We start from the raw sequence: 23,926 nt of genomic DNA, 5'->3' as shown, positions 1-23,926 counted from the left end.
ACCTGGCTGAAGAATAAAAAAAAAAAAAAGAGGAAAAAAAGTTACTGTGTGCAGTTAATATCGAACAGCAGCCATCTCCAGATGATCCCTGCTGCATCCAATTTCTGCCAAAATGCTTTCTGTTAAACCTCCATCAAACAGACACACGGCACACAAAAGAAAACCTCATCACCAAGGGAAACTAATCCACCGGTGCGCAATGTAAGCCTGTCAACTTTTTATTATAAGAAGTCATCACTCATTTCAGTGAAGATTAAAAGTATGACTAAATTGAGAAAATCCTCTTAGCCATTTGGAATTTTAATAGAGGAGAAAAGGGGGTGAGTAAAATTTAGACTCTGTGTGCATGCGTGTGTGTGTGTATATATGCGAGGTTGTATGCATATATATAAATGTACACACAGTATACATGCCTATGTTTGTATGCAGATACATATCAACATTTGTATAGACACGTTATTTGGATGAATGTTGGTAATTGTGTATATAACTTCAACCCCCTAAAAAAAGAAAAGCTACCAAAAATTCATACATAAACATGTAGCCTTGTAGTAGGTTTTCTCAGTTACCACAGACAAACAGTTTCTGATTCAGAGGAGCTTAAGAGATAAGAAGGGAAAATGAGTCCTCACAGCTTTAATTACATCGCCACTGGCAACAAGGTGTTACAGTGGCAGAATGACAATTGCTTTTACTCAGAGTATAGATTCAGGGTCAATATGCTGTTTCATCCTAGTACACCAGAGCAGATGAGCACCATGTTGTTTCTATATTGGCCTTGCAATACTCTCTCCCTGCAGGTAAAGTTAGTCTGATGTGCAATTAGAATTACAGGAGATGTATGCATCCATAGTCAGAGCTGGGTTTCACAGATTATGTTGAATGTGGTGTGTTTCACTTAAGCTGTCACTGAAAATGTGGGTAATCTTTTACATTTAAAGACCATAATCATCTTTCCATTCCAAAGATTTCACCTGTGTTAAAGCACAAGTATTTCTCCAGTCAATCTGAAGTTTGAAAATGATCAGCTGTTATTCTTCAAGTCCTAAGTTACCTTTTTAAAGTACACAGAGGGCTTTAAATTTATATAACTCCTCCCATGCCTTGGTGTATTCCTTTTCCCCTCTATTTTCACAGCACAGGAATAAGGTTACACAAGTTACACATTTGGTTATTAGTTTCTAGATGTAATCCTCAACATAAGTCCATAGGATCATTGGAGAACAAACAAGTTATTCTCATCACTTGCCAAGAAGATAAACTACAACTGTATCTTACCTTTATGTAGTTACACAGGCACCCACTGGCAGTGAAGAGAGTTGAAATTCTTTCTGCAAATCACTCAAGACCACGCACGGCCAGGAAACCTGCCTCTTAGAGCATAGCAGAGTAGTGATGCTGACACCTTGGGAGAGGATGGGGAATCTGTCAGCAGTTTCAGCGTCTTCTAGCCCTTTGATTAAACTCTTCCTACCCTCACCCCCACTCCCAAACTAACTAAACCCTTTTGCTATTCAAGTAGTGGTAGACAACCGCTGAACTGTTTCTGCTTTGAGAGCCTACTTTACTTTCCATAACCTTCCCTTCTATCCAATGAAAAGCAACTGTGGCCTTTTACTAAGTAAATGAGCAAATATTTTCCCAGTGTTCACCAGGTTAGATCCCCATTTAATTAAACTGGCTCATTATGTCCCTATCTGATTAGCAGAGTAGAATCAATTATTCAATGCACAAACATGGCTGCAGGAGCTAGAGGTGTATACAGAGCTGTTCATTTAATTCCAAGGACACTAATTAGGTACAAAGCAAGCAATAACTTTAACAATTGCAGGCACAAGCATACATGCAGTACAGGACAAGGGGAAAAAAAAAACCAGGCCTTCATTTTCTTAATAAGCTGGATTCTCTTCCCCCTAACAGGGTCAAGAAAAAACAGAAAGCGAGAGAGGATGAAATGTAGATCAAGGAAGCTAAGCATCCAGGAAATAACCCTTGGGATTTGCATATGTAATGGTGTGCTGCTACTTTTGTACTTTATAATCAAACAGTAGGCAATTATCCAAATTATTGACAGCAGATTTCTCATTTCAACTGCAAATTAAGGCCATTAATAAAGCTTTCTAATGCAAAAGTGACTAATTAACTAATGGAATGGAACTCTGAAGCTGTGATATCAAAACCAGTCCACCACATATTGTGGAAACACAGGGGAACTAATTAGTTTAATTATCAAAACAGCTAATTAAAATTACACAGTTGCCTAATTAGTTCTTTGCGTTTTTTCTCTGGTTTAATTGACAGGATGGAGTTAAATAGGTAACCGGTCTCAAAGAGGGAAAGGGAAAAAACCAGGAATAGCTTCTGCTGAATATTTTAGCTGATGTTATCTCATTCATGTGGCAGACCAGTAACAGGAAAATAAATGACTCTCATCCTTTTGGTAAGCAACTCCAAATTTTCCAGACATAAATCTGCCCTCAGAGTAAGCTATCTAAAAAGATTTTCATGAAGTTAAAGGGCTGGGATGTCTTGATGCCTCCAAAAGGTCAGGGCAAACACATATTTTGGAGGAGGACAGCGTGTGGTTTTTCTTCAGGAAGTTAATTTTTCACTTAGTTTAATTTATACTGTACTGTATGTGTGGTTCCGTAATCACTGCCAAGGGACATGTAAAAATGGCTTAGACAGCAGAGTTGCTTCTGAGCCTGACGGCTGAAGGTAGTGAGTGCTGGTGGCAGTGGTGACCAAATCTGAGATGCAAAATAAGTGCCTTTCCATGAGATTTGAGAACCTGCTTAAGCTAAATTCCTTGATTCTGAGAAATAATAATAATAATAGTCCTAATTCATGGGCTCTCAGGGCCCTTTTTCCCACAGGCCAGAGGAAATATAACCAGACGAGGCTTTGTCTATCATTTCAGCACTGTCGGTGCTGGTCAGCACCCACAGACCCAAACCCTGGTGTGCAGCAGTCCCAGAACTAGCAAAATCATAGAACTTTTTGACCAGAAAAGAGTTCAAGACACGGTAGAGACCTTTCTCCTATGTATAAATGAATTGCATAAAAATTTGTCCTGCTTTCTCATATTTTCAGAAGTTATATACTATATTAGTTACTGGCCATATATGAAAAATATTTCAAAATAATATTTTAAAATATAGCATGTCTCTTTTAGCTTTGTTCTCAATGAAGGAGAGCAAAACGAGCAGGTGACCACTGTTTGTTGTTAATGACTTTTGTGAAGCTTTTATTATTCCGTATATGGGCCATGCTTTACAATCTTATCAACAAATCTTTGTTTTCTGCCCCAAAACAGCTTTGTACCTAAAATTATCAAAAATTTGGGAGCAGTTTGGCTTAGAAAAGTGAGGTATAGTTAAGTAAGGGGGTCTTCCCATTCCTAGTTTTTGTGCCTTCATGTTAATTTTTTTCCTTTTGTCTGTTAATATTAATTTTCAATTCATACATTGGTTGTGAGAACTAATGACAAACTAAATGGGAAACAGCACAATAACTAAAATTATATATATATACATACATATACTTAAAATACTATGCTATATTTGATATCTACAAAAGAATATGGATAACATATATGTAAGTGATGAACCATAAAATAAAATAAACATTCATAAATCCACCACACAGCTTAAAAGATAAAATATGACCAATACCTTTGAAGTTAACTGTGTGCACTGAGATCCCATCTCCCTGCTTCCCACCTCACCCCAGCAAGTTAAACACTACCCTAGATTTTGTATTTCTCATTCTTTTATCACATATGTATGTATCATTAAAATAGATTATTTAGTTTTGTTTAACTATATAAACACAGCATAATTAAGTATATAGTCTTTGGGGGCTTGCCTTTTTTCATCTAACGTAATTTTCTTAAGACTCATTTACCTTATTGCATATCACATTAATGCATTTGCTTTCACATAATATTTCTGTACATGGATAAACTTCATTTATCCATTCCTTTGTTGATCACTTGGAGAACAATTTGGTGTTACCCTAAAGCTGAGTATGCACATATCCTGTAACCCAGCAATTTCATTTCTAGGAAAGAAATTCTTATACATTTATGCTAGGAAATACATAAAAATATGTTTATAGTAGAATGTTTATAAGAGTTTTATTCCTTAATTATATTATTATTTATAATTAATCTTTAACATTTATATGCCATTGTTTCAGCCAGCAGGATCAATAGTGTGAATAAGAGGGCAAAGAAGGGTTGTAGAGATGCCTTGCAGATAAAAAGGATTATTAGTTCAATGTTATCTAAATTATTTAACATTCAACATTCAATAAATATTTTTTGAGTACTCTCGTGTATCAAGCACTGTTCTATTTACAGGGGATATAACAGTGAATGAAATAGATGAAGTGGCTGCTTTCATAGGACCTTCATTCTGCTGTGGAATATAGAGATTGAACACATAAATAAATAGCATGATGTTAGGTAGTGGTAGCACTGCAGATAAAAACAGAGTAAAATAAAAGGAGAATAGTGGGTCTTCTAGTCTAGATGGTACGGGCAAGGGGTGTCTCTCTGAAGAAGTGGCATTTGAACAGAAACTTCATTGAAGGCAGGAAAGAGGTCTTGCATATATCTCAAGGAAGAACATTCTTGGCAGAACTGCAAAGACCCTAAAGTGGGAGTATTTTTATTGGTTTAGAAAAGCAGTAAATATGTCATTGTAGGTAAAATGGAATTAGTAAGAGAAAGAAAGCTTGGACAATGTTGGAGAGTCAGGCCAAGGCAAGCTCAAGTACGGATGTATGTCATTTAGTCTAGGTGTCACTGTTGGACTTTGTCATTTAGTCTTGGTGTGAATGAAAGGGAACCATCTGATGATTTTAAACAGAGGAGTTAGTTAAATGAAACATTTTATGTTTTAGGAACATCATATTGGGTGATCAGTGGAAAAAGCCTGTAGCAGGGCAAGAGTAGAGGCAGGGGGACCTCTTGGATAGGAGTGATTGTTATTCAGATGAGAGAGGAAGGTGCCTTAGGCTAGGTGGCAGCAGTGGAGCCGGTAAGAAATGATCAGATAAGGGATATATTTTCAAAGTGGAGCCCAAAGGATTTGCTCATAGATTTCTTATAAATATGTGAGAGGAAGAAGCCAAGAATAACTCCAATGTTTCTGTTTTGAGCAAGTGAGTTAAAGATATAGAGACGGAGAATGATGAAGTAGGGGCAGGTTTGGGTGGAAAAATCAAATGTTTTGTTTTGGGCATATTAAGTATGAGATATCTATTAGGCATCCAAGTGGAGTGAGCAGTCAGGTAAATATTAGATACATTAGTCTGGAGTTCAGGGTAGAGCTCAGGGATGGAGATTTAAATTTATATTTAGAAGTCAACAATAGAATTGATTATTTAAAGTAACGAAATTAGATGAGATCACCGAAGTGGTTAATACAGACAAAGAAGAAGAAAAGAGGGATGAAGATGAGCCCTGCTGTGGCTGATTGCATTCAAGGCCCCACATGTGTTCCCTTCCCTCCACTCATGTTCGTTGCCATGTAATTGGGCTATCCCATCCTGACTCTGGGCTCAGCCCTGAAACTTGCCTTGGCCTATGGGATGCTAGCAGTTGTGATACAAGCAGAGGCTTGAAAAACTACTTGTACATTTCTGCTGTGCTCTTACATTCTACCCTTACCATGAGAAGATATGCCCGGGTCCCTCTGGTCCCAGAAGAAAGACGGGAGAGACAGATTTAACCCAAGGTGCATGAGTGAGCCCAGCTGAGCCCAGTCTATTAGTTGAACCCACAGACATATGAGATACGTGTCTATTATTGATTGACACTGAGTTTTAGAGTGGTGTTTTATGAGCATTATTATAGCAATATATTTGGGATACTCCAATATTTAGAGGTCTGGACCAGGAGGAAGATTTCAAAGAATACTGAAGGAACTATTGAGAAAAACCAGAAGCAAATGGTGTCCAGAAACCCAAGAGACAAATGTGTTTTAAGAAGGGGGAAGTAATCAACTATGACAAGTGCAATGAGAGTTCATGTAAAATGAAGACTGAAAATTGATCATTATATTTGGCAAAAGGATTTTACTAAACCTTTGGTAAGAGTGATGGTAAGAAAAGTCTAATCTAAGTAAGTTCTAGGGAGAATGGTAGGTGAGCAAGTTGAGATAAACAAGATTAGTGATATTGCTTTAAAGGGCAGTGGAGAACTGAGGTCAAGGTCAGAAGAGATTGTGAGTCAGGAGAGAGTTTTTGTTTTTCTATGGGCTATGTTACAGATTGTTTATATGTGGATAGGAATGATCTAGTTCAAGGGGGAATAAAATAGATGATGCAGGAGAAAACAGGGATAATTAGAACAGCAGAGACCTTGAGTAGGTAGGTTGGAATAAGATCTAGTGAACAAAAGATGGAGTTGCCCTTAGACAGGAGAATGGGCAATTCATTTGTAGTTACAAGTTGAAGGCAAAGTCTAGGAGGCGTTTGGGTGAAGCTTGGCGGGTAGACTTGTAGTGGAAGGATGAAGATTTATTCTGAGTGCTTATCTTTCTTATTAATGAATTAAGAAGTTGTCAGCCGAGAGTGAGGAAGAGCAGTAGAGTAGACAGAATTCTAAGATGACTCCCAGTGATCCTTACTCTTGCATAATACTCTCCCCTTTGAGCATGGGTGGAACCCATGATTTGAAGAAATAACACTCCTGTGATTACTTTATGTTAAATGGCAAAAGGGGGAGTATTCTGAATGGACCTGACCTAATGAGTTTAGCCCCTTCAAAGCAGAATTTTCTCCATTTTTGTCTCAGAAGAGGAAATCAGAGGGATGTACTCTGACCAGCCTCAAAGAAAGCAAACATTCATTTTGTGAACTGCCTATGGGGGCCACATGGCAAGGAACTGTGGGTAGCTTCTAGGAGCTGAGAGTGGTCCCTGGCTGATAGTCAGCACTAAAATGGGACCTTCATCCTACCACTGCAAGGAAATGAATTCTGCCAACATCCAGGGAGATTGGAAGACGCCCCCAGCCTTGAGTGAGAACTGCAGCCCTGGCCAACACCTTGAGATCAGCCTGGTGAAATCTTGAGCAGAGAATCCAGCCACACCACACCTGGACTTTTGATTATAAAACAGTGAGATAATAAATTTGTGTTGTTTTAAGCCACTAAGTTTGTGGTAATTTGTTATACAGCCATAGAAAACTAGTACAGGGTGTCAGAGGTTTGAATACAAAGGAAAGGGCATCCCAGAGAATGAAGAGTGAACTGACTGCGCAACACAGGATTGCTAGGCAGCGTGGAGGACCCGTTTGAAGTTTGCAGTCATGAATTTAAAGTGAGACCTATCATAATCGGAAACTTGAATAAAGACAAAGAATAGGTTTGGTGTTAGATTTAACTCAGATTGTGGATTGACCAGTTAAACACGCGTTAAGGAGAAGTTATATGCAAAGGAGTGATTACTACTTTAGACCAAGACGTCCAACAAGGGACAGGAGGGCAGTGAGGGCAAAAAGAGTGTAATACACAGTGAAAACTCAAGTCCAACGGGCTGAACGTCCCAGTGGGGTTTAAGACTTGTAGGAAGGGGATACTTATGGGAGTAAGCTGAAAAGTGGGAGTTTGCAATTGTAAATTACTTGGCGCTTAGATTTCATTTTGATTAGATCCTTTGTCCAAGCTTACATCACTTATTGGTGTCCTGAGTTTTGACCAAAGTGTACACTAAGCGGACTTCTTTGCCCCTGAGCCTCCCCTGTCTGAGTGCTGTTTCATCATTTACGAGTCCCCTCCCCCAACGTTTGGGATATGTTTCTCTGAGATTCATCCTCTTCTCGAACATGGAAGACTTCTTTCAGGAAAGGCTTGATTATTAGTCACTTGTACCTTACTGTGGATATTAGCAATCCAAATTTTCTTCACAATTTTGGAATAAAGCTTTTGCCTTTGATAAAGAAAATTTTGATCTCATAAGTTTAGAGAAAGAAGATATTTTTGTTTTCTGAAAACCAGAATACCTTCTGGTTCCTCTAAAATGGGGGCCAGCAAACTAGGGCCTATGGGCCAAACCTGTCCCAGCACCTGTTTTTGTAAATAAGGATTCTTGGAACACAGCCACAGCCATTTGTTTCCATGTGGTCCAAGGCTGCTTTTGCACTCCCACGGCAGAGTTGAATAGTTGCAAAGACCATATGGCACACAAAGTCTAAATTTACAAACAGGTCTTTTTCAGGAAAAGTTACTGACCTATGCCCTAATATCACCTTGCACATGCCCGTTGGGTTTTATCATTCCTTCTCAGCCTCCGTGTTATAAATTTCTAGAAGTGGAGGAATAGGAGGAAGATCAAAAAATAAAAGAGAAAAGCATAGTATAGAAGTACTAAATGTTTTTGCCCGTAACTTTGGATAAGGTGAGGGAAACCAAAGCAAAGCACCTGTGGGCATCTGAACAATTGTACTCTTTCTTCTATTCTGTGCTTTATGAGAAGAGAAAGAATTGAAATTTGTGCAACAAAGGGTAATGCAATCACAACACTCTGGTATGTTTTGGCATGCCTTTGTGATCTGGCATACTGCTAAGGTTTGTTAACCCTTTGTGTAGGGGAGACAGAATTTTGTTTTTTCAGAAATTTATGTCTCACGGGTGACCCAGTGAGTGGCAAAATATAATTTTCTTGTATTTATACCTTATAGATATAATTTTTTTTCTGTATCTATTGAACCACGGGTTTGAAGCATTGAGAGGAGCTAATTTTATATGTTTCCTATGATAAGAATTTAAACACTAAAGAGATTCTCCTTAAGCTGGCCTGAGGCCAGCCCAAAACTATACAGAAAAACCTCAGTCATATCACAGAAGAATTCCAGTTGCTATCATCTTTCTTAAAATAAAGCAAAAGATAGAGAAATATAATTACTGTTAGTATTACTTTTCTTCTCTACTTTTCTGAATCAGTCTTACTAGAGATTTTTAAATATTTTACTAGTATCTTCAGAGAAACACCATTTTAGTTTTCATGATCTCCATTGGTTTTTGTTTTATTTGGCTGTTTATCTCTCATTTTATGAATTTCTGATCTGAGTCTTTATGATTTCCTTTCTCTAACTTCGGGTTTACTAGGCTATCTCTGTGAATTTATTGTGTTGAATATTTTGTTGAGTTTACACAGCAGATGGTCAATGTTCATGAATGTTCCCTGTATGCTTGAAAATAACGTATAGCCTCTCTTTGTTGGTGACAGAGTAAAAAAATTTAACAATTTTGATTATATATATATCAATTGTGGTTTGAAGGTTAATCACTATATTTATATTATTTTAGTGATTCCTTTCAAATTTTTGAATGTACGTTTAAGCCTAAAGTTATTTATTCTCTCTCCATTCTATTCCAAAATAACAAAAAATCCTTAAATATTTTAACTCCAATATTCCCCCCTTCCATCTTCTATGTTTTTGTCCAGCATTTCAATTTCACCTTGTTTTCTGAACTCCACAAAACTAACTTTTGTTTTACAGTCAAAGGTAGAAGCTTCTGTTTTTTTCTGTAGTCTTTCATTCTGTGAAAGTTGGGAATCTTCTATGCTTTCTCTTTCTTTTTTTTCCTTTCATTTATCCTCATATAAAGTCAAAATCACTCTTGATTTTATTTCTTCATATCTCTTGAATATATTTCTTTTTCTCCACTGTCACTTCTCCCTCTTCGACACCAGTAAAGGCTACCAGTATCTCTGGCCTGGACCACAGTCGAGATTCCTCACTGGTCGCCTGCCTCCAGTCTTGCCCCTTTCTAACCCACAAGCAGCCAGAGTGGTACTTCATAACACACACATGACTTCTTGCTTAAAACCGCTCAGAGATTCCCACTGCTTTCAGAAAAATCTAAATTCTTTAGCATGGCTTAACATGATGTTATCTCCATTTCTACAGCCTTGTTTCTATCCACCTCTTCTTTTGTTCACTCTGTTTCTTGTTGTTCTGGGCATCTTGCAGTTTCCTGAACACAGCAGGTTCTTCCCTCTCTGGGCTGCTACATGAGTAGTTCCTTCTAACTGGAGCACACTTGTCTGTTTTTGCTTGGCTAATTTTTATTCATTCTTCAGACCTCAGCTTTGAAGTCATTCTTTTAGGAATACAATTCTGAAGTAACTTCTAATCTAGGTGTCATCTTCTCTGTAGTTGTTTAGTATTATACTACCTCTTAGCAGCCTTTGGCTGACTTCGCTATAATTGTTTTTAAAAATTTTCTGTCTTTCCTGGTAGATATCAAAATCAGTGATAGCAGGAATTAGATCTGTAACGCTTGACATATAAAATCACTTAATAAATATTTGGTTAATTAATATTGAATAGATTTTTTGTGTGTGTGTGAGGAAGATTAGCCCTGAGCTAACATCTGTTACCAATCCTCCTCTTTTTGCTGAGGAAGATTGGCCCTAGGCTAACATCCGTGCCCATCTTCCTCTACTTGATATTGGGATGCTGCCATAGCATGGCTTGATAAGCTGTGCATAGGTCCGTGCCCGGGATCCAAATCCAAGGACCCCGGGCCACTGAAGCAGAGCACGCAAGCTCAACCACTATGCCACTGGGCCGGCCCTGAATGGATCTTTGAAAGCATAAATTATTAAATATAGGTGTTATGCTGGTAATATGCTTATATTGGAAAAACTTTTACTGAGAAATGCACTGGGAAATTACTCTAAATGGGCATTTGGTAAAGGGTGGGTTTATCTTACATCCTTCAAAGGGGACAAAATGGAAACTTCACAAGCCAATAAGGCGGCTAGGTAACCTGTGAGCTAGCTAATGACCCTAAACAGAGAGCACAGCATATTTTCTACAGTGATACAGTTGGCAAGAGAAGGTTGAGAGCTATAGCAAAAGATACGGAAAATTGTAGGCGACTCTTCCCTCTGGAACTCAGGGAATGTGTGATCTTGAGATAAATCACTTAATCTCTTGATGTCTCATTTTAACTATTGAGTGTATAATGAATGATTATTCTTAACTACTGCATGGGGTATTGTGAGACTTAATTTGCTAATGTTTAGAGAGTGCTTCAGAATGTCTGATTAAAAGTATGAAGTATCATCATTATTATACTATAAAAGAGTATGTGAAATTTTATTTTAATTTCATAAATATGAAATTATACCTTTCTACTTTCACTTAAAATGTTCTGAAATTCATACACGTAAATTGGTGCTTGTTTAAATCTAGCTTCTCCAGGCACTGATGTTAGCTGTTCTTATTACTGCCTATAGAACTCGTCTGCATTTCTATTGTCCAGAAAGTTCACAAGACTTTGGCTAAAATAGACTGGAAAGATCACAACTCCTTTTTGCTAAATTATTGCCCATATAAGTCAAGAATGGTGTGTTATGATTACTTTTTCTTTCTTTTCAACCTTTTATTTTTTTGATGAATAATTATCTCATTTCTAAACGTGATTAGCTTTCTATATATGGCAATATTCTTTCCACACTTTTAAATATCTTCTCAACTACAATTTTGTGCCCAGTCGGTGAAAGTCTACAAGTTCAATTATTTTTCTGGGCGCTCCACGCCCCGTGTTTCCCTGTCCAGGTCGCTCTGCATGCCTGCTGCAGACCTTGGGAATTCAGTGTGACACTCTTGTGGTGCTTCCATTATTTCCTGCATGCATTGCTTTCATGTTTCTTGGTTTTCTATCTGTTCCTCTAGAATCTTCCTTAGAAATCTGTATGGAAGAAATTTTGGTAATATTGCCTGTCTAAAAATGTCATCATTTTGTCTAAACTCTTAATTGATAGTTTGAATATAGGATTCTGGCATGAAGTAATCTGCACTCAAAATGTTACAGAATTTCTCCATTTTCTTCTAGTTTCAGTGTTGCCATTTTTATTTCTGATCTTTCATACTTTTTTTTTCCTGAATGGTTTAGGATCTTCTTTTTGCCCTCCATGTTATGAAATTGCATGATGATGCATATGGGTAATATTTTGTTGTTTATTGTCTTTGGCACTTAATCTGGCAAGTTATATCTTTTAGTTCTATAAATTTTATGTATTGTTTCTTTGAATTATTGCTCTTTTTGTAATTTCTTTTCTTTCTTTGTTTTTTTTTTTTTTTTTTCTGTCTGAAGTTCTTATGGCTGGATATTGGAACCTCTGGACCTATTCTCTAATATTCTTCTCTCTCCCCTCATATATTCCATCACTTGGTCTTTTTTGGTAAGGAAGAGTGGCCTTGAGCTAAGATCTGTTGCCAATCTTCCTCTTTTTGATTGAGGAAGATTGTCCCTGAGCTAACATCTGTGCCAATCTTCCTCTATTTTGTATGTGGGATGCCACCACAGCATGGCTTGATGAGCAGTGTGTAGGTCTACTCCGGGATCTGAACTGTGGGCCACTGAAGCAGAGTGCGTGAACTTTAATTACTGCGCCACCAGGCCGGCCCCATCACTTTGGCTTTTGCTCTTCATTCTGAATAGTTTACCCATGTTTTCCAACTCTAACTTCTTTTTTTCAATTTTAGTAACTGAATTGAATATATAAGAAATATACAAGTTTTGTCTGGTGTTTATTATGACATTTTGTTATTTAATGATTACATTAACTTTTCTTAGGATATTAAATATATATGTATGTGTGTTGTTTTGTATACACACACACATACATACATATACATATGTATATACGCTGTACACTTCGTATGGTATAAACCAATCTCATATTTTTTGTTCTCAAAAACCCTTTGCATTATTAAAGACTATTGAGGATCCCAAAGAGCTTTTATTTATGTAGGCTATCTATTAATATTTAACATATTAGGAAGTAAAGTGGAGCAGTATTTAAAATATTTATTTATTCAAAAATATCAATAATAAACAATACACGTTAACACAAATATTATTTATAAAGCAGAACTGTATTTTCTAAAATAAAAATAATACAGTGAGAATAGTATATATATATATTTGCAAATCTCTTTAATATCTGGCTAAATATAAGATAGCTGGATTCTCATAGCTACTTCTATATGCAATATGTTGTGATATCACATATTGTGTAACCTCTGAAAAACTTTACACTCATGAGAATATGAGAGCGAATAAGGAAAATAATGTCTTACTATTATTATGAAAAGAGTTTTGACCTTACGGACCTCCTGAAAAGGCCTTGGGGACTCCCTGGGGACTCCAGACCACACGGTTTAAGAACTGCTGCTGTATGTACAAACACACTCATGTGTGCATGCACACACACCCTAAGAATTATTTTAAAGTTACCTTGTTTCCTTTGTTTTTTTTCCCTCTAGATTTTCTTTTGCAGCTCTCCTTTTTTTTTTTTTTTTGTTTTGGTCTCTCTTTTTTACGCTAGAGGCTTTTTTCAAACATCTGATAACAGTCAGTCGAGAGTTCACATTTAAGGGTAAACTACTGAAATCCTGTTTGGACACCGTGTTTGGGGAAAGATTTTTCAACTAGTTAAGTTCATCCTAGGGCAGTGGCTCTCAACCCTATTAGATACAATGACCTCTTTTTTTTTTAAAGCAAATATTTTATAAATCTGCTTTTACTACCCTGACATGGAAAGCATAGTTAGTATAACTTTACCTATCAACATATATAATTTCACCAATAACAATGTGATGTCATAACTATAATGTAAAAAGGAAATAGCGAAAAGTAATTCATAATAAAATAATGTATATTTCAGCGTGTAAACCATCAGTCATGGCTACCCTACACTTCCCTGTGGACGTAATGAGGTAGTTGACTGCTTGCACATACTTGTAGAATCTCTAAAGGTGACAGCTTTACATACAGCCTGATACAATTGTGTTGGTGAGCAGTATTGACATCTTAAATACCATGAGCATTAATGTTCTTGGTGATGTGATTTTACGAAATAGTGAAAAACTCTTGGTTAAACTCCAAACCAAACAATATGCCATCTTGTTTCAATTTACAATTGCGTCCTTGAAAAATTGGGTCTATGTTAAGGCCATGCCAAAATACATTGTGTCTATATGCAAAAAAGTGTATTGTTTATATGCAAAATGCAGTTAGGTCCTAGATTCACATAGCTTTAAACATTTTTTCTTTTCCCTACATGATTGTCTGCTGTAATATCCGAAAGTCTTTAGGGATGTGGGATAATTCTTCACTGGGAGGGAGTTTCATACATAGGAGGATGTCTGGAATCTGAGACTCTAACCCATTAAATGCCAGTAGTGTTCTTCCAATTGTTTCAACAACGTACAAATTTCCAACTCACCACTCCTCCAGGAATTCCCGCTCTGGGGTGATCCAATCAAGAGCCAGAATTGTGTCTGGAGAACCTTAAAGACTGAGTCACCCAACAGTTACTTCCTTTGTTTACAAATCAGCCCCTCACTCCCTCTGAGACTTGTGTGCCTGGCCCTGAAACTCTCTGGTTCCAAGTCTTTGGAGAATGGGAGCTGAGAATGGCTGACTGTCTGGGTGGAGGTTAGTGTTTGAGAGGTCTGGATGCCAGAGAAGTGGTCAGGATTTACTTAAATGCCCAACTGTTTTTATATAAACTTTCAGACATCTCTCTGCTTACAAGCCTTTATGGCTCCTGCCTTTTGTTACACTTGGCACTTTCCAGTGTTCTGCAAGGAAAACTGGCTTCTTTCTCCTCACTCTCCTTCTGTAGGCACACAGTCTTAGTTTCCTCTGATCTTCTTAGTCGGTTAGCTCTTCTCCATTTACTTTCATTTTCAAAAAAATTGTTGACCTCTCTTGTCTGCTGTTGTCTTTTCTCTGAGTCTCCTCCTTGAAGTTGTAAAGATTTTTATTCCTTTACACTTTGGGAAGGTCATGAAGTTTAAGAAACAGCATTTAATCAACCATGTTGAATTGGAAGTCCCCTGTATTAATTCTGTAATTAGAAAAATAAACATTGTTAAGACCTGACTGAGACAAAGGATTTATGAAAAGGTAAGCCTAAAAGACTTTTAAACTATTTCTCCGCATTCTCAAAAATCACAAAGCTATATGTCTTGACCACATCATCACTGTCTCTATTCTATTAGAAGTGTCTTTTTAATAGAACTATGCCTTAAAATTACTATTTAAGTTTTCACAGACAGCTGATAAAAGACAACGGCCCTTTGTGGAATGTCTCTGCATTGTCGTAAAGACCGCTATCAGGGCATTAATTCATTCCATTGATTGTTGTCTACTTAATTATGTTTTTTTTTTATGCAGGGACAAGAAAACTTTGTACTGGTAAAAAGAAACTTACAATTTTCCTTGTGTTTTTTTTTTTTGTTCTGAAGAAAGAAAGTTTAAAGATTGGTTTTGAACTTAAGTTTCTATATATTTCCTAAATCAGGATATTTTGAAATAGAGTATTTCCCTGACTTTTACCCTTTATATTTTATGGACTTTCTTTTGTCTTTTTCCATACATTTTGTAAACTGCAGGAAATTCCACCATTAGAAGTAAGAGGTAATTCAAATAAATCAATAAAAATAATAGATGACTAAAATTCTGAAATAGTATGCAATGTTAAAAGACAGGTAAACAGAATGTATTTAAAGTAAAAATAAAATTATTCTTATCATTATGATTACTAATCGTACACAAATGGGACACAATCTTATTGATAATTGGAAATATTGTTATTTGCTAAGTGCCTCATCTTCTGTTATCTCTCTAATAATTTTCTGCTCACATTAGGAGTGAAGTAGCTACAATTAGTTTTGACCTCAGCAGTTCCTCCTCTTCTTTAGGCCCAGTCTTTGCTTTGCTCCGTCTCTGACTGTTGTTCCCTACTCCCAGCCATCTGGATATTTTGTGAAATCAATAGGGAGGTAAGTATATTTCAGCACTCTGCATGACTCTCATGAAATACAAAGGAATAAAGTATTTTTACACATACAGTGTACCATATTGACTAGAAAAAAATCCAGTCAAATTTAAGAAGAAAATAGTATATAGGCACAAAAGCTTTGCTGATCTTGAAACCAGTAGAATTATGGGATACTACAAATGTTCTTCCAGTTAATGGAAGATTTTGTCCAAAAAGATCCTATCTCTTAATTCTTCTCTACTTGATCTAGAAAGAAACAAAATATGAAATTATACACATATTTCATGCTCACATATCTTTATCTAAAATCAGGAAAATGTACTTCCTTTATGGGGTACTTCATTATGCCAATAATGTGCCTTGCTGTTTTACAGTGCATTACTTTTTTATCTACATAATACCAATACAATCTAGAATAACATTTCAAATATTAATCAAGTTATTTTACTTTTATTATGTCGAAAGATTAAGAATGTAATGCTTATCAAAGTGACCGTCATTATAAACAAAAGAAAATATACAACTCAATAGCAAAAAAGCAAACTATCCAATTAAAAAATGGGCAGAAGGGGGCCGGCCCGGTGGTGCAGGCAGTTAAGTGCGCGTGCTCTGCTGTGGTAGCCCGAGATTCACCGGTTTGGATCCCGGGCACGCACCGGCGCACTGCTTGGCAAGCCATGCTGTGGCGGCAGCCCATATAAAGTGGAGGAAGATGGGCATGGATATTAGCCCAGGGCCAGTCTTCCTCAGCAAAAAGAGGAGGATTGGCAGATGTTAGCTCTGGGCCCATCTTCCTCACCAAAAAAAAAAAAAAAAAAAATGGGCAGAAGATCTGAATAGACATTTTTCCAAAGAAGCCATATAGATGACCAACAGGTAGATGAAAAGATGCTCTCCATCATCAATTATGAAGCAAATGCAATTCAAAACCACAATGAAATATTACCTCACACCTGTTAGAATGGCTATTATAAAAAAGACTAGAAATAATAAGTACTGGTGGGGATGTGGAGAAAGGAAACCCTTGTACACTGTTGATGGGAATGTAAACTGATGCAGCCACTATGGAAAACAGTAGGGAGGTTCCTCAAAATATTAAAAATAGAACACCATATGATCCAGTAATTCCACTTCTGGGTGTTTATCTGAAGAAAATGAAAATACTAATTCGAAAAGGTATATGCACTCCCATGTTCATTGGAGCATTATTTACAATAGCCAAGATATGGAAACAACCTAAGTGTCCATGCGTGGATAAATGGATAAAGAAATTGTGGTATATATATATACACAATAGAATATTATTCAGCCATAAAAAAGAATGAAATTTGCCATTTGTAACAATATAGATGGACCTCAAGGGCATTGTGCTAAGTAAAATAAGTCAGAGAAAGACAAATATTGTATGATCTCTTTTATATGTGAAATCTAAAAAAAATAAATAAATAAAAACCCCACAAGTTCATAGATACAGAGAACAGATTGGTGGCTGCCAGAGGCAGGAGGTGGGGGGTGGGAGAAATAGGTGAATTATTTTTTTGTTTTAGTTTAAATAAATTGAATTAAAAAAATCTTATAACATAGCTACGGGAAAGCACTTAATTGAAAAGCATAAAAACTGTTACTCTAGAATTCTGCCAGAATAAAATCTTGCTTGATTATAACCCCAGAAAATTCACCCCCCAAATACTGACCTGAATGATTCTATAATTTAAAATTTTTAGATATTTTTTAAAATAAATATTTAGCACCATACCACTTTTTTATTTTAAAGTTAAATATCTATGTTAGTTCTGTACAACAAAGCTGGTCTAAATTCTTACTTTTGCACCATCTAGGGAAATGTATCAAAGCAAAAAGTCCCTAAAGATTTTTGCATTTATTAAAAGGGACATTTAAGGTATGTCAAAGGATGATGAGACCATCATTTAGTATCCAATATCAAAAGGCAAAGCTGAATTTTTTGCTCACTATTGTAAGGGAGCTATGCTTGGATCAGGCAAAACCTCTCCAGTAGAGTAAACTACTGATCTTATGAAGGGTTTTAGGGAAGCTTGGAGTTCAGGAATTAGCAGATGTTCAAAACATGAGTGTGTTGATGTCATCTGTAGAATTATGGTTACTTGGGTGTGACTACCGCTGTTTGGTTGGTCCTCAGAGGTGTATTAGTTGGACTGGATTTGTACGTAATTGGCTACTTCAGAAATAAGGACTGTCATTGATTGGCTGGCTTTTAAAGTGTATTCAATAAAGCAAGCTGTTTATTGATTGAATGAATTTAAAATCAGTTCTAGTGGCTTGTTGTTACCATGGCTAAAGAACAATCAGTCTTTTCCTAGAAGTGTGGGAACATTTTAAATTCTCAGTTCCCATTTGTTTTTCCCTCAGCCAAAAGTGCAGCATAGCATAAGACCTTTCCATTGTTCATTCTTCTTGAAGAGGGGGTTTCATTCTTCTTGAAGAGGAAGTTTCTTCACTTGATGATCTGATTTTCAGTTTGTGTCAATGGGCATAATTTCATAAGTTTTTTCTTTGAATCATTTATTGAAACTCTGGTGGAATAGTGGCTGTGTCGAAGAATTTGAGAAACTGGACAATAAACATTAAATGACTATGAGATAAACAATAATTAGAAGTACTGTAAGAAAGGACCAGAATACACTTCACTACCATAGCCTAACATTTTTTAGGCATGACCAAGAAAACAAGTCCCAATGATTCCCTAGGTAGCCAGGCTGCCTTTTCTTTTTGCTTAGATACAGATTGTTTTATTTCACTTGTACTGTTAATTCAGGTATAACATGAAGTGTTAGCAATGGTTATAGTTGGCCAAAAGAAAGTCCAAAACTGTTCTATTATCTATAACTATAAGTATTATTTTGGTGGTCTGCAATGAAAGCTGTCTACTTTGTGTAGTCATCTCTTTGTTCTGAGAATCTTGGGTTAATAGTCAACTTTCATGAACCATCTGCTTCTGGAAGTACTCTGGAGACCCTCAGTTTAGGTCCTCTAATAGGTATTACTTTCCACTCTGCTATTGTCCCTTCCATTTTTTTTCCAGAGGATAGCAGAGGGTGTTGCTAGTTCAGGCTAATTGAGGGATTATGTTTTATTCATCATCATAGACTCAGCATCAGCCCCTGCCTGAAACCGTAAATTAAAAAAAATAATAATCTTTAAAGTATAATTCTAGAATTCCCTCTCTTAATTTTTCAGATGAATTACAACAATATAGTTTGTTTAGTATCAATATTTTTTAGATATTGAAAAATACCTAAGAGATTTACTTCTTCACTAGATTTTTTTATATGAATTTATCTTTAAATATTACTTAAAGCCCTTCTCAGTAAATCATGATTTCTGAAGTGATGGTTAGCATTACATATTTATTTACTAGGATTAGTATGAGTTGATTATTGGCAAATTTTTATATTACTGTGCTTTGAGTTTTTTGGAAATAACTATTTAATTTAAAGCTTCTCAAATTATTTAAACAATAATACATTTTAATAAGTAATATTTCATATACTTATCATATGCTAAGGCTCAGAGATACACGAGATGTATCTCTGCATCTTTAGCAAAGATAAAACTGAATAAAAACTTAAAAAAAAGAAGTGCTTAAATTGAATGAATGTTTTTGAATTAAGTGAATTTAACTTTTGCAGGTATAAATCCATATGTCTGTAATGCTCTTCCTAACTTTTTGCTTTAATCATTGTGGCTATAACCATATAATAGTACGTTTCTGTCTTTTACCCTGCCTAAAATTTTAGGAATAATTTTTATTTCTAGAAAATAAAACTATAAGATTTAAAGTAACATTTGATCAGTTTTTCTTACATTTACACTCAGTCCAAATATCCTTCCTTGTTACACTGTGAAAGTCCCTGCTGAGTATCAAAATATTTTATCAATGGCTATTTTATCCATGAGAAGTTTCTCCAGGAAAGCAGAAACCATCATAATTATTCCAACACAGTAATATAGTGAAGTGATTATAGAGGTAAGGGGAGAGCTGAGAAGCCAAACGGGGAATGGTGAGACAATCCACTGATTAGGAACAGGAAGAAGCCACTACTAGAAGGTCAAAGGGAGGATGTGATGTTACAGCCTAGGGGACAGTTTCACTTACAAATGCTTCATCAGTGGGGCTGTGTGGGGGGAGCAGGAGCTGCTGAGGAAATGCAGCTGCTGCCAGAGACAACACTTTAGGCAGACAGGAAGGAGAACCCTGGATTATTCTTTCCTTCTACTCACCAATATTTTGCCGAGGATGCCCATTGGTTGAACTTAGCTAGAAGCCAGCAAGTGTGGAATCCTGGGAAATGAAACCTGTAGATGTCAGCCTTCTTGTGAGGGGAGGCTGAGAAATAAATCTTACTGAGAATAGGCCCAGGATCAGCACTAGCCAGCACTCCTCCTGCTACTCAGCATCAATTCTCACCTTTCTATCCACATTTACATCTCATACAATTTCATAATTTGGCATAAGTGAGTCCATTTTAAAAACATGAGTCAACTTTCTGCCATAAATAGAAACATGCTGTCAATCTCTCCTAAGGCAAAGACCTTACCACATCCACCCTTTGACCTTTTAATCTCATTCCTGGTGGACAGCTCAAGTCACTCAGTGTCTCATGATTAATCTTTAAAAAGGTCCACTAGAGGCCAGAAGGTGCTTCTAAAAGGAGATCATTTATAGTGAAAGGAAACCATGACTTTACTCCAGAATTTTAGCATCACAATTCTTCTTTGGGGGCTTTCCAGATGCTTCCTATAGGTTTTTATTTACTACCAACACTTTGAGCATCATCAGTATCTGCTGGATCATAAAGCTTGAGTGGTAAGGCAGTGTGGACCTGCTGGAGAGTCTTTTCCTGCTCTTGGCCTCAATCAAAAAGTAGAAACCATAGCTTACTCAGTGAATGGATTAGAGAAACACACAAATGTATGATGTGTATTGTTCATAACCAGCAAAACATCATATTCTATTCCTCTATGATCAAGTACATCTGAAACTCTTGTTCTTTTAGGAACTTTATTAATCAATCCTGGATACTGGATTATGATAGATTGCGTTAGTCTTCCCAATTCTTCACCCCTTTCTGTAGGCTTATCCTTTGACGTTGCAGTTTTTGCAACTAAATACAGGGTGCACTTCTAAAGGAAGATCCCATTTCCTTTACTTCTCCAGAAGTGTTCCTACTTCAGGTACTCCCCAATAAATTCTCTGTATGCAAATCTCCAAAATAGAGTTTCTTTCTCTGAGAAGTCAATCTAAGATGGTTGGTGTCTAGAGTGGTTCAAAGAAGCAAACTATAAAATGAGATTTTGGAACTGAAGCGCTGGAGATAGGTAAAGCACATGCTGTAGCAGTGCAGTTGCTGAAAATTTCACTGGTGGTGACCTTGTATGAGATAACAGTGCAAGGGGATTCACTGGTGGGTGCAATATCACAGAATCTTGAGAGGCTGAGGGGAGCGCTAATTACAAGGACAATGGAATCAGAGGCTCTCTCTGAGGGCCAGTGAGGCATTCAAAAAAGACAGTGAAGAGTGAGGGTGATTATTCCACAATTGAAGAAGTATGAAAGTTAGAGGACCTCCTTAGTAGCATATAAAGAGACTCATCTTCTGCAGCCAGAGTGCAGAAAACGAGATGAACAGGACTAGGAATTAACTATAACAGTAGCAGAGCTCCTGAGAAGGTTGAATTCTCAACCCTGGACAGTCTACTAACTCTAGGGTAGGAAAAAGTGAGAACCTGAGAATTGAGATTGGGATACCTGGATCAATGCACACATAAAACTTGACTCTCCAGAACCCCCAAACACTTTGTGCTTTAGAAGTGGCCCCATATGTCATGTTAAAGGCCAGTGTTTCCTCTCAACATCGCTTGCTTGAGGTAGACGCAGAAGATTCTGCTTTGCAAGGAAACAAGTACTACGCACCTCAAGATCTACCTTCACTCACCTCTGTCCTGGCTACCAGACCAATAACTAGGGCTGAGGTACAACATAATTTAGCTGAGAAAGTTCTGTGTTTATTAAAGGGAAAGGAATTCAAAAGGAGTGGTAGAGCCTAGCCAACATGCATTAGCAGAAGCTGGGAGAATATATATGTGGTCTGAGGGTGCAGGATCAAGGGAACATGGGAGAAATCACTTAAACTGTGGGCGTGCTTTAAGTCAGGCTGGCAGGCCATGTGAAAGCTGTCAGAGGAGGCTGGAAAATGATGAGGAAACTGTTGTAGGATGTAGGAAAATGTCAATCCATGAAATCTGGTTGTGTAACGTTCGGACAGCTTTGGCCTATGATGATCTAGAGAATAGAAAATGGACCTGATCTGCAAGCAGAGTAGCGAAGGATTTCTGGAAGCTAAAAGTTGAAAGCTTGACTGTGGTCATGCTGTAGTTGATAAGCGTCTATAAGAAATTTATGAGTCCAGAAGAGAAAGAATTAGTTATATGCCCTATATGTGCAGGGCGTATAGAAAGACCCAAAAAAGAAGGATTTAAAAATGAAATTGTTTCTCATGAATTCAAAGGCAAGACAATTAAGAGGCAGCCTTTAGGCAAAGACCAAATCCAGTGAGTCATGGCTACAAAATGAAGACCGTGTCATGATTGTGGTTATGAACTGAGAGAAAAAGGAAGCTGAGAGTATACGTGAGGTCAAAGAGCTGGTGTGGTTAGAATGAGTGAGAACTGAAAGCCCACAAAGTTTGGTTCTCTCCTCATTGCCCTCATAATCATGTCCAAACTTCTTAATATCACTTAAATGCCCTTCATCAACTTGTTTAAGCTTGGTTCTCTAGCTTCATCTCTCACCATTCTTCCTTTAAACTTTACGCTCCAGTCATACTGAACTCTCTGAAATTTCCCCTATGTGCCATTCCTTTTCCCTTATATTGACCTCTGCACTGAGTTTGGACCATTATCTATCTCTCTTTCCCACTTCCTCACTACTATTTGTTCTTGTCCTACACATTTAAACCAGAGTGATGGAAAATAGATTTTATAATCTGTAATTCTGATAGATTGACCATGGCTTTTTGGAGGGTTAGCTTAAGGAGTGTAAGGACAAGTCTCGGGTTCATTAGATTAGCATCATCCACCATATTGGGAGAATGGTGGCACACATACTATGCATTTTCCATCTGTTGTTGCCTAGATATTGCTCCTTCTCATAACCTTGCCTGATGCTATTCCAGGAATTGGAAAGTGCTTTCTTATGTGCTTGTGTACTATCATTTGCTTAGTTCTCTCATAGCACTCACGTTGCACTATATTTTCTTGTTACTGTATATATTTTCTCATTAATCAGCATTTTACTTGATAAAGAGATGATATCTTGTTTACTGGTATTTTCTCAGTGCCTGACACAGTGCTTTGCACATAGGAGTCAGTACATAAATGCTTGTTAACTTAATGTGCTACTGAATTTGAGAGAGTTAAGAAATAACCAGGCTTTGTTGTTGGATGGATTGTTCATATGTACACAATATCTTCTAGGTAATCAGAAAGTGTAATTTATAGACACATTGTAGCAATCTAATATGTATAGTGCAAGCACAAAGAACATGAATGAGCCATTGGATCTTTTTGTGCCTCTAATTATATTTGCTTGGTGTCTTAAGAGGAACAAGCATAAGTAGCTTAGAGATGCATTTCGAGTACCATTCTCTAATTCATGTCTATGGGTAAAACCCTTAGAAGGCCTGTTCTGGTGAAGATTATATAAATGACTCCATTCCATGAGGGCTAAACAAAGTGTCAGCTTCCTAATTAGATATCCTTCTTTCTCTCTTCTTCTTCACCTTTATACCATAACCTTAAATTCAAATATTTTGATCATGTAACTAGCAATAATTTAGAAGTCATGATGTTATTTTAATTTTTTTCCTATCTGATAAACTGAAAAAAAAGAGAAAAACCTATAAGCTTTATTAAACTAATTAAATTAAATTATTGCAAATAATTAATTAAAAAAATTAAAAATCAAATTCACAGTAAGGAGTGGTTGGTATTACTACCTAGAAAAATTAACTAGATGACCTAGTAATTGCCACCTTGATTTCTTTTTCTTTTTTTATAATTAAAAT

The 23,926-nt window shown here is 36.7% G+C and overlaps 1 long non-coding RNA gene across 1 annotated transcript in view; it reads right to left on the bottom strand.

Annotated features, from left to right (window-relative positions):
• Window positions 1-12,824: 12,824 nt before the first annotated feature.
• LOC147914787 (uncharacterized) overlaps window positions 12,825-23,926 on the bottom strand; it is a 42,575-nt gene continuing 31,473 nt past the window's right edge. Inside the window, exon 3 of the long non-coding RNA XR_015554987.1 lies at window positions 12,825-14,885. This is a non-coding gene — a long non-coding RNA (uncharacterized LOC147914787). The remainder of the gene's footprint in view (window positions 14,886-23,926) is intronic.

This window comes from Ceratotherium simum, chromosome 17, assembly GCF_057802395.1.
Source record: "Ceratotherium simum simum isolate JZ-2026a chromosome 17, ASM5780239v1, whole genome shotgun sequence".
NCBI classification, from domain to species: domain Eukaryota; kingdom Metazoa; phylum Chordata; class Mammalia; order Perissodactyla; family Rhinocerotidae; genus Ceratotherium; species Ceratotherium simum.
This window is presented reverse-complemented; position numbering and strand designations above follow the sequence as displayed.